The sequence below is a fragment of the Gossypium arboreum genome, chromosome 11 (genome assembly GCF_025698485.1).
Source record: "Gossypium arboreum isolate Shixiya-1 chromosome 11, ASM2569848v2, whole genome shotgun sequence".
NCBI lineage: Eukaryota > Viridiplantae > Streptophyta > Magnoliopsida > Malvales > Malvaceae > Gossypium > Gossypium arboreum.
In genome coordinates, this window is record NC_069080.1 from 33,494,204 (window position 1) to 33,505,634 (window position 11,431).

The following is an 11,431-nucleotide window of genomic DNA, read 5'->3' on the forward strand; positions in this document are numbered from 1 at the left end:
CAATAAAAATAATAACTTAATCAAAATTCATTCTGATAGTTGTATGAAAAGATCACATGAGAACAAGACAAAATTCAGATATTTCTAATAATGATATAAAAGACCCCCCACACTAAAGATGTACATTGCCCTCAATGTACAAAGATAAATATATTAAAAAATATAGATCTATATTCATAAGATAGGGAGAGAAGTGAAACTTCCTGAATGATGAATGAACTCCTTGAATTGGAGTTATAGAGAATAATCGGCCAAGGCAATGATGAGAGTGGAGGAGGATGCTCCGGTGGTGGTAGAGGTTCATTAGTCCATAAGTCCTGCGCCAAAAGAATATTATATCTAGTAGTAGCTATGGTTGTTGTTGAACAAGACATGGCAGTCGTGGAGAACCTTTTTCAGTCGAGTTTTTAGTTCCTAAGTGATGATATGCTTTGGAGCTCTTTATAACTGTGATAAAATCAAGAACTCTTTAGGAAATATAAGGAAGCATAATTACTCGTAATGAAATAGCCGAAACTATAAATTATTCAATAAAAATTATAGAACCTAAAATTAAAATAATATTAAAGGAAAGTAAAATAAAAAGTACTTAAAGAAGATAAATAAAGATAAAAATAAAAATAAAAATAAAAAATAAAAAGTCTTTAAACATCGTCATCGTCGGATGGTTCACAAGGTGGTGGTGGCGATGAGATGTGAAGGTGCTGACAAATTTGATGAAGAGTAGCATCAATGTGATCAAAGCGCTGAAAAAACTACTGCTCAAATCGAGTAAGGCGCTCAGAGATGTCAGAGTATGAAGTCGCCGTATGAACTGGACGATGGATGGGTGGTGGCTGAGACGGTGGGTCCTCATGACGTGGAGGGACATCATCAGTAATGCCCTCTAAGTCTTCCTCCTCGGTGGACTGGACGAGGCGATACTGAGGAGGGTAGGTTCCACGTTGTTTCTTGATCATCCTCATATGTAGCATGCTCAAGATGCCCTATGGGGACTTCTGGCCAATGAGAGTAATGAGGGATAATTGTGCCACTGTGTTGAGGAGCCCAAAATGCCGAGCCAATCGAGTCACATAGGGCCCGATACAGATGACTCCTCCCCTATGCAGCTCCGTCTGATGGCAGATGGCAAGGGCAATGAAATAGGCAAGGTCGAAGACGTACCTGTTCACCATGCTCCACAGAAAATAGGCGTAGGGAGTGTTGATGATGTCAGTGCTCCCTCGCCATCCTGTCAGAGTGTGGGCCAAGATGGCGTGTAGGTATTGCAGGGATGGGGCGAGTGCTGATACCTTAGAGTGGCTAGGATCATAGATGGTTGAGGTAAGGACGAGGTCCTTCCGACACTTTGAGGGAGAGTAGTGGATGTGGCGATGGAGGGTGTCAAGTTCATTGTCGTCCATGAACTCCCCCGTGTACAGCCCTAGTGTAATTCCAAACTCTGGTACTCTTAACTGGCGCACTAGACTACCAAGGCAGAACTAGACCATTCCAGGATCGTCGAAATTTGTCATGACGAGTTAAAGATGGAAGGTCGAGCAGAGTTCCATTGTGAGCTTGAGGTACGTCGGCTCGATGATCTCAAAGAAGAGCCCCCACGGATCAGTCATCAGGAGGGCTCGACCGTGTCAACCATTTGAATTTGTTCAAGTGTGGCTTAGCCAATGCAACGGCCCACACCTAGGGGTTGGGCCCGTAATATCTAAAATAGTTCCTCTTGGGGTCCCAAGGGAAACTGGAGGAACAGGTGCCTAATCTCCGCGGTAGGACCCGAGGATGACGCTACTCCTTTCATCTTCTTCGAGGTGGGGACAACGGTCTTCTTACCACGTGAAGTTGACATTGTATACATGCAATGAAAAGTCAAATTTAAATATTCCCCAAGAATGTACGCGTGTTAAAACTAAATAAGAATATTTCATGGGGCTCACATACTAGATGAAAAATATACTAAAACAACCAAAACAGATATACCAAGTCATTATTATGAATAGGACTACGAGAGTAATGCTAACAGAAATATCTAGTGAATGGATGCATGTGGGTTTGATGAGTAAGAAATATTGTGTGGGTAAGCATGAAATTTATGGAAACAAGAAAAATGGATGAATGTAGCAAAATGTATTGACTAAGATGAAAAATTTCTTAACAAAGAGCATAAGTATTCTATCATTACAACCATGATTATTTACTCAAAATAAAACAAAATATCATGAAATAAGTAAAAGAATGAAGAGAATAGAGGGAAAAAATGAACAAACGCAAGATGGAGGAGCTTTGGGTCCTTAAAAGTGGGGTTATGGTCGGTGCACAAACGTGGGAGGTAGGGCGTGTGAAGTTGCAGTGGCTAGGGTTAGGGATTTTGGGGAAGAGGGTGTTGAATAGTGAGGGGTATATATATAGATTTTAGGGCACACGGCTGTGGGGCACGCCCATATGCCCTAATTTTTTCTCGTGTGTTTCACAATTTTTAAATTTGGGCGCGTTTGGCATTCGGCCCACGCCCTTGTTCTTTGGGCGTGTGGGTGCACACGGCCTTGTCGCACGGCTGTGTTCTACTTTTTTCGCTTCTCTCATGCCTGTGTATGGATGTCCACGCCCGTAGTATTTTATCAGTCTTGAACACGATTGATTGGCTCAGGCATGTCGCACGCCCTTGCTAAATTCTCAATTTTAACCACGGGTTATCGACACGGGCGTGTCGCACACCCGTGTTGGTTTGACAGACTCACCCATTGCCATGATGGCAACTTATCGTATCCCGTGTTAAGGAAAAACTTACCCTGTTTTCACACGACCGTGTCTCCTACTGTGGTGTGAGCACAACCTAAGGCACGTCCGTGTGCCCGGCTGTGTGGATTAGAAAACCTATGTTTCAACGACTCAATTAGTGATTAGATGTCAAAAACTAAAAATTTTAAAGAAGTTAACATCGTTAGTGCTTGGGTTGCCTCCCGGAAAGCACTTATTTATAGTCTAAGCTCGACTTACCTTTCTGTTGCATGGTCATGGTGGTGTGAGGAGTTTACACTCCTCATCCTTGCTGTCAATTTTATCAACATAAGGTTTAAGACGAGTACTGTTTACCTTAAAAGTGCTGAATTTGGGATGAATTACCTCGACTGTACCATATGGGAAAATACTGAGTACCGTAAGAGGTATTGCTCCGTTAGGTTCAGAAGTGGTAATATGAGGGTCTGCTGCATCTAGCAGTACTTTGTCTCCAACCTTAAGTTGATTTGGTGAGATATTGAGCTCGTCATGAAGTGGTTTTGGTTTCTCGTGTGTCATAGATTTATGTGTCCCCCATTCATCTAGTTCCTGAATTTGTAGCCTTCGTTCTTCATAGATAGGTCCTTTGTCATTATTTGAACATGGTTCAGGTGTGTTCTTTGAACGTGTGTCCTGCCAGGAAGGTTTCACCCCATGATGAGTTTTAATAGTATGATTTATACAATCACCTTCAATTTTCGATGTGTTACTCGAATTACGAGCTTAAAGGGTGATTGTTTTGTCTCCCACACGAAGTGTGAGTTCACCTGTGCTAACATCAATTATTTTCTAGCAGTTGATAGAAAGGGCCTCCCTAAAATTAAAGGAACATTACTATCCTCCTCTATGTCTAGAACAATGAAATCAACTGGGAATATAAATTTGTCAATTTTAACGAGTACATCTTCAATAATACCCTTAGGAAATCTGATTGTTTTATCGGCTAATTGAATACTCATCCTAGTTTGTTTGGGTTTCCTAAGACCTAGTTGTTTAAACATTTTATAAGGCATGACATTGATACTAGCCCCTAAATCAGCCAAAGCATCATTAACATTTAAGCTACCAATTAAACAAGGAATCGTAAAACTCCCTAGATCTTTTAATTTGTTGGCCAGCTTATTCTGTAGTATGGCTGAGCAAACCGCATTTAGTTCCACATGCGACACCTTATCTAACTTCCGTTTATTTGTTAAAATCTCCTTTAAGAATTTGACTGCGTTTGGCATCTATGAAAGAGCTTCAATAAACAGTAAGTTAATATGTAATTTCTTTAAAAGTTTAAGGAATTTACTGAATTGATCGTCTGAGTGGTCTTTCCTTGTTGCATTTGGGTATGGTACATGTGGTTTGTACTCTTTACTTACCTATTTTTGGTAATTGTGGTCCACCTCACCTTTACTTGTACTTACCACAGTCTCTTGCCTCGGTTCTGGTTCAGGTGCAACTAACCCTTCCTTTTCTTGAATGGTAATTGCGTTTAGTTGTTCCCTTGGGTTAGATTCAGTGTGACTCGGTAGGCTACATTGTGGTCATTCATATATTTATTTGGTGAGTTGTCCTATCTGAGTTTTGAGCCCTTGGATCGACACTTGTTGATTCTAAAGTGTTGTCTCAGTAATCTAAAAATGAGTTTCTGACACCGGGATGAATTTTGTTAGCATCTCTTCAAGGTTCAATTTTTTCTCCTGTTGGTAGGGTGGTTGTTGGAAACCTGGAGGTGGTGGTGGTTTCTGATTTCCTTGGCCTCCCCATAAAAAATTTGGGTGGTTCCTCCAACCTACATTGTAAGTGTTACTATAAGGACTATTTTGAGATAGAAGATTATTACCCATGTAATTTAACTACTCGTTCTCTATGTTGTGGCCATAGGGTGGGTATTCTGAATTGCTTGATCCACCTCATCTTGCTTTGCACTGCATTATTGGTTGAACCTATGAAGAACCAAGAAAATCGTCAAGTTTTCTATTCAAAATTTCTACCTGATTAGAGAGCATGGTGACCGAATCGACGTTAAATACGCCGGCTATTTTCATTGGTTTTGTTCTCATGACTTGCCATTGATAATTATTCAGTGACATCTCTTCTATAAATTCATAAGCATCCTCAGGTGTCTTATTATTGATAGTTCCTCCAGTAGCTGCGTCAATCATCTGTCTAGTCGAAGGATTCATGCCATTGTGAAACGTTTGAACCTGTAGCCAGAGTGGTAACCCATGGTGAGGGCATCTTCTTAAAAGGTCCTTGTATCTCTCCCATGCATCATGAAGTGTTTCTAAATCCATCTGCACAAAAGAAGAGATATCATTACGTAATTTGGCTATTTTAGCCGGTGGAAAATGTTTTAATAAAAATTTTCGGTCATTTGTTCCCAAGTAGTGGTTGACCCTCGTGGTAACGAGTTCAACCACTGTTTAGCTTTGCTCCTCAATGAAAAAGGGAATAACCGAAGGCGAATGACATCATTAGAAACGCCATTGATTTTAAAAGTGTCGCAAAACTCAAAGAAATTCGCCAAATGAGCATTTGGGTCCTCGTCCTGCAAACCATCAAACTAAACAAACTGTTGGATCATTTGAATGGTGTTAGGTTTCAGTTCAAAATTATTTGTAGCAACAGCAGGCCTAACTATGCTCGATTCAGTTCATGTTAAAGAAGGTTTAGCATAATCACACATAGTACGCGGAGTAAGATTCTGATTAGCAGCAATCACAGGAGGTAGCGGCTTTTCCTGGTTTTCAGCCATCTCCTCGGTTGTGGTGTGAATATCGTCCTCTTTCTCTTCCTTTGTGTATCTTAAGCTTTGCCTTATTCCTCTTCAGTTTCTGTAAACTGTGCGATCGATCTTAATATCAAACAGTAATGGTCCCGACGGGTATCTTCTAGTCATACACTATAAAAAACCTGCCAGGAGCAAATAAAATAAAAATTAGAAAATAAAATAAAAATTTAAATTGCAAATAAAGTAAAATGGCTAAAGTAATAAAAATTGAATATTCCTAATATCTTAGTTCCCCGGCAACGACGCCAAAAACTTGATACGTGATATTCGCGACAGGTTTTAAAAATTTATAATTAATCATTCTTGAAACTAACTATTATCACGATGAAGGCAAGTGTACCTGTCGAACAGTAGTATAGCTTTAGCAAGATCGGATTGTTGAACCCAAAGGAACCAAGAGTACTAGTAATTACTTTCTTTTTATTATCTAGCCTAAAAATTAAGGGATTTGTTTATCTAAACTAATTAACTAAACTAAGGATGCACAGAGAGAAAATTGGGGAAAAGCTTTTGGGAAACCTTGATTGATTAAGACAATACCCAAAGAAAAATCCACCTAGACTTCACTTGTTATTTGACTCTAAATCAGATGATTTATTCATTTGACTTGATCCGTAGAAATCCCTAAGTTATATTATTATCTCTCTCGAGACTAATAACGTCTAACCTTAGGTTGATTAATTGAATTCTCTTTCTAATTAATGCCCTAGTGTTGCAATAACTCGATCTATGGATCCCCTTATTAGGTTTCACCCTAATCTGACAAAATCTTGTCATCCTATCTCTAGGCGTGTAATCAACTCCGCTTAATTATGACAAATTTACTCTTAGATAGGAACTTTTGCTCCTCTGAATAAGTCCATTAACTTGAATCAATATCCTGGAATATTAAGACAAGAATTATGAACACATAATTAAGAACAAGTCAAATATTTATCAGACAATTCAGATAATAATAGCAAGATCCGTCTTAGGTTTCATTCCCCTTAGGTATTTAGGGGGTTTAGTGAATACCTCAGAAGAATAATGAATACAAAACATAAAGAAAACCCAAAACCCCTGAATGGAAATTAAAGGGAGATCTTCAGTCTTGAAAATGAATCCTGCTTTTGAGATGGATCAATCTGCTTCCCTTGAGTAATTCCTTGCCTCCTGCTCCGTGTCTCCCTTCTAAGTGCCTCCTTAGGTGTTTAAATAGGCTTTAGAATGCCTAAAATGTAACAGCCTAATTTTCAGTGGTATCAGCAATAGAGATTTGAGATTACTAAATCCGACGAGTGAGTTGAAAATTTAATAAATTAATACCTATGAGTCAAATGTGAATATAAAAGCATTTTTGAATTAGTGAATTCGGTGATTTAAAAGAATTAATTAGGTAAATTGGGCCGAGAATGAGGTATTGAGACCTTGACTTCATAAATCGAGCCATAAATATTTTTAGAAATATATATGGAGTGTTGGTGAGGTAGTAATAAAATTTAGTCAGAAAATTTTGACGTTTGGGTGGTTAATTAAATAAAGAGGACTAAATTGAAAAAGGTGTAAAAGTTGTTAAAAGGATTAAATAGCTCAATTGTCAAATGAGGAAGGACCTAAAGTGCAAATAAGCCCAAAGGAGATATTTTAGGTGGTAATAGCTGAGAAAAATCAGGAAATGGGTGAAATAAGGGCAAAATTGGAAAATTACCAAAATGGGCTAAATAAAAATGGGACTAAATTGGAATATCTAGAATTCTCTTCATTTCTCTTTATATTCATCAGCTGAAAAATAGCCATGGAGGAGGGTTCAAGCTGTTTTTTATACTCTAGCTTCATGTAAGTGTAATTCTTGCTTTCTCCTTGAAATTTTAATGTTTTTGGACCTTTACAATTGGGTCCAACTTACTATTTCATTAGTTTTTTATTCCATGGCTAATTTTTGAAGTTGTTATGGATGAGTGCTGGAAGTATATGATGATTTGGCATGGAATTAGAGCTTTAAATTGTTTATATTCTGATTTTATTGAAAGAATTGAATAGAAAGTGAATGTTTAGGACCTAATTGTAAAAGAGTTTGAAGTTAGAGTTTTATGTGGAAATTTTGAATTTCAATAGTTATGAAATAACTTATAATGTCTAGAAAAAGTATTAATTGATAAAATTATCTTAATTGAGGGGTTAATTGAGCAAGGACTGAATTGTATGAATTGTGAAATTTGGGGCAAAATAGAAATCACCATTTTGCAATAAAACTGTTTTGGGCAGCAGCAGTAGTTTAATTTTGAAAAATCACCAAAAAATTTAGAAATCGAATTAGAGGATGAATAAAATATGAAATTAAATCTTATTGAGTCTAGTTTCTAATAAAAGAAATTATGTAAGTAATGAAACTGTAAATCATGAGAGACAATAACTTTTGTGAGACAAGGTCAGAATGATTTCGGGTTCCCCTGTTCTGAATTTGGAAAATCATAAAAAATTGGATAAAAATAATTAGGGGCTTAAATTTATATATTTAGAATTTTTAATGAGTCTATTTTCAATAGAAATAAACAAGGACATCATTAGAATCCTTTACGAGAACATAATTAATTTTTAGTGAAGAAGGGTCGGAACTATCAGACAGCAGAACAGGGGAGACTTCAATGAATAAACTGTATTAATTGGCCCAACCAAAAATTATGAAATTTTTATAGTAAAAAGACATATGAGTATAGTTTCTGGGACAATTTATGGATCTTAATTTGGAGTTCTGTAGCTCAAGATAAAAATAATTTAGTGACTATGACACAGATGGACAGCTTGAGTATTAACATAAGTAGATAGTGAAAATTATGGATAATGTTACCTATAAGTGTGTTGTTTATACTAAGGATGTGGATGGAGAGGAGGAGGAGGAAAATATACATATATATATAAATGACTTGTGTATAAATTGATCACATGCCCGATTATAATTGATAAATTTTGAATTAGAAATGATATAATGTTTTATTTGGAATATTTATTATGAAATTATGATTATCGTTATAATACAAAAATCGTACTTGTGAGTTTGTATAACTAAATTTTAGGGGCCATTTGTTAATTTTATGAATTTCATGATGTGTTATTTCATATGAATTGATGATAACTTCGTGAATATTGTGTGAACCACACGATTTGACCACACAGCCTGTGACCCCTTGCAGTGTTGAAAAATTTTAAATATTTTCGAAAAAAGTTTTGAGTTCTTGGTTAAGTCCCGATATCTATGTTCTGGGCCTCGATGGCTCACATAAGGGACACTATGATTAAATTTGATTGATTTCAGGTATAAATGTTATGTGAAGCGAACTTTTTGTTAAATTATCTGTAAATTTTGGTAATACTCCGAATCCCTATTCCGGCGACAGATACGGGTTAAGGGTGTTACATAAAAGCCCTCAAAAGTGGCCTTTCCCAAATAGGACTATACTTGGGCTCAACAGGGACATGCCCGTGTGACACGCCTGTGTGCGATTGCTGCAGCCCATGGTTAAGGCTGCTAAATAGGCACGGGCGTGTAGTCTACCCGTATAAGCCGTGCTTCGGTCCTGCCAAATGGACACGGCTGTGTGGCTTACCCGTGTGAGGAAGTCCAGGCTATGTTGATTTCCGATGTGGGTCCATTTTCTCCGTTTTCGGCCCGTTTCTCGCTCTTTTTACTCTCCTATGCTCACCTAAGTATAAAACATGAAATTAAAGAATTAGGAGCATTGAATTCACCAAATCTGGGGAGAAACCATCCATAATTGTCCTAAGCATGGGATAAAAATATGTTTAACTTACCGTTTATCACCGAACCTTTAAAGAACAAAAATGGTTTCTTTTTCTTGAACATTCGGTGGAAGATGATTAATAGAAAGATGAAATTTGGTTTTATTTTATTTATTTAATCTTTATTAGCCAATTTACAAAACTAACCTTTAATAACATCATAAATTTCAACAATAACAAGCCATAGAATTCCTCTATCAACATTTATGGGATAATTACCACTTAAGGACTCCCACTATTTAATATCATAGCCATTTAACACTTTTAACTTATAGAATTCAACTTTTACGCTTTACAAGATTTAGTCCTTTTAACCGAATTAACCACTCAAACGGTAAAATTTTTTTACGAAATTTTCACATGATCCTTCTATCATACTGTAAACCTTAATAAAATAATAAAATAAATATTTTCACTTCGGATTGTGGTTTCAAAACCACTATTCTGACTAACCTTAAAATCAGGCTGTTACAAATCCTATAAGGTATACTGACTTAAGCCACACGGCCAATCACACGCTCGTGTGCTAGGCCGTGTGAAACATACTGACTTGGTTTTCAATTCAACACCAGGGGACACACGGCCATGTAACCTGATGTGTATCACACACGGCTGAGACACACGCTTGTTTCTCTGCCCGTGTGGACAAAAATAGGCTATTTACCAAGTCATTTTGCCACCCAAATTTGTATGCATCTACACCAAGCCAAATGGCACCAAAACATAGCATTTATAGGCATTCAAACCAAATAAATCAAGCCTAAATCATGCCAACTCAATTCCATTATCCACAATATACACAAGTCACAAAATGGGCTATTACCTTATACCAAATTCATATACAATCCAACTAATTAAACATTTCCTAACATGCATCATTATGCTCAAATTCATAAGAATACAACTTCTCTATTATCAACCATTTGACATCCACAATTCCTACTATCAATAAACATCACAAAGCCCGCCTCAATCACATAACATAGGCTATTTACTCACATATGTATTCATAACCAAACTAACCAAATTACGCCAACTCACATGGCTATATACAAAACTAGAAACATTTAACATTTACAAGCCATTTCAAATGACTAAATTCATTATCAACTCATATACCAAAATGACCAAAGTTCCTATACATGCCATATATTTCAAAAACATAGATTCAACAGTACCAAAATGATAGCTTGATAGTGTGATGAAGTCTCCGACGATCCCCAAATTTGAGCTAGCTTTGAAATCACTATATAACACAGAAAAATAAATAAAGTAAGCTTTATAGCTTAGTAAGTTCATGTGATTAATAAGTGTAATGTGCCAATTCATTCACAATTTAAATAACATAAGAAAATATATTCAATTTAATAATTTGCACATTGCCATAATTATTGGTATCATGTATAAATTCATCAACTTTCACTTACTTTGCATATAAACTTATCAATTATTACTTACTTTCCAAACTTATCACGAGTACCTGAATTGATCTGTATCATTACTTATATCTATGTACCATCATCTTTTCTCGTTAAACAATTCAGAATAATATCAGATACTCGGGAATCTCGTATCAAGGTGCCACATAGATAGCCAATGCTATCTCAATCTCAAATCACATATATGCTCACTTTTAAGCTATCAACTGGCCTATTCACACAAGCTGTCAGTCAAGATGTAACTACACGGTGATGCTCACACAAGCTGTTAAGTAACCACAACACATGCCGGTATACTCAGCCATCGGTAGGACATACAGGACCAGCATCCGGATCACATAATCACAATAACCCCTAATTATATGTCACTAGTATCCTATCTATTCCAAAGGTTCAACCAGGATTTTCAATATGCCAATGCTTTGTCGATAGATTCTGCAATGTGTAATATCACGATTATAATGTTTAAGCATATAAACACATATAACATTAAGCTGATTAATCATACAAACTTACCTTGGTTCACATAAACGATGAAATAGGTCAATTAGTCGAGTACTTTGTTTTTCCCCTGATCTAGATCAGAATTTCACTTTTCTTGATCTATATGTAATATAATTTAGCTTATTTAATTATCACTCTATTCAATTTAATCCAAAAC

General features: G+C 36.6%; 1 non-coding gene across 1 annotated transcript; it reads left to right on the forward strand.

Annotated features, from left to right (window-relative positions):
* Positions 1-4,983: 4,983 nt before the first annotated feature.
* LOC128284782 (small nucleolar RNA R71) lies at positions 4,984-5,090 on the forward strand. Its single transcript, XR_008275204.1, has one exon. It is a non-coding gene; the product is annotated as a small nucleolar RNA R71 (small nucleolar RNA).
* Positions 5,091-11,431: the final 6,341 nt, after the last annotated feature.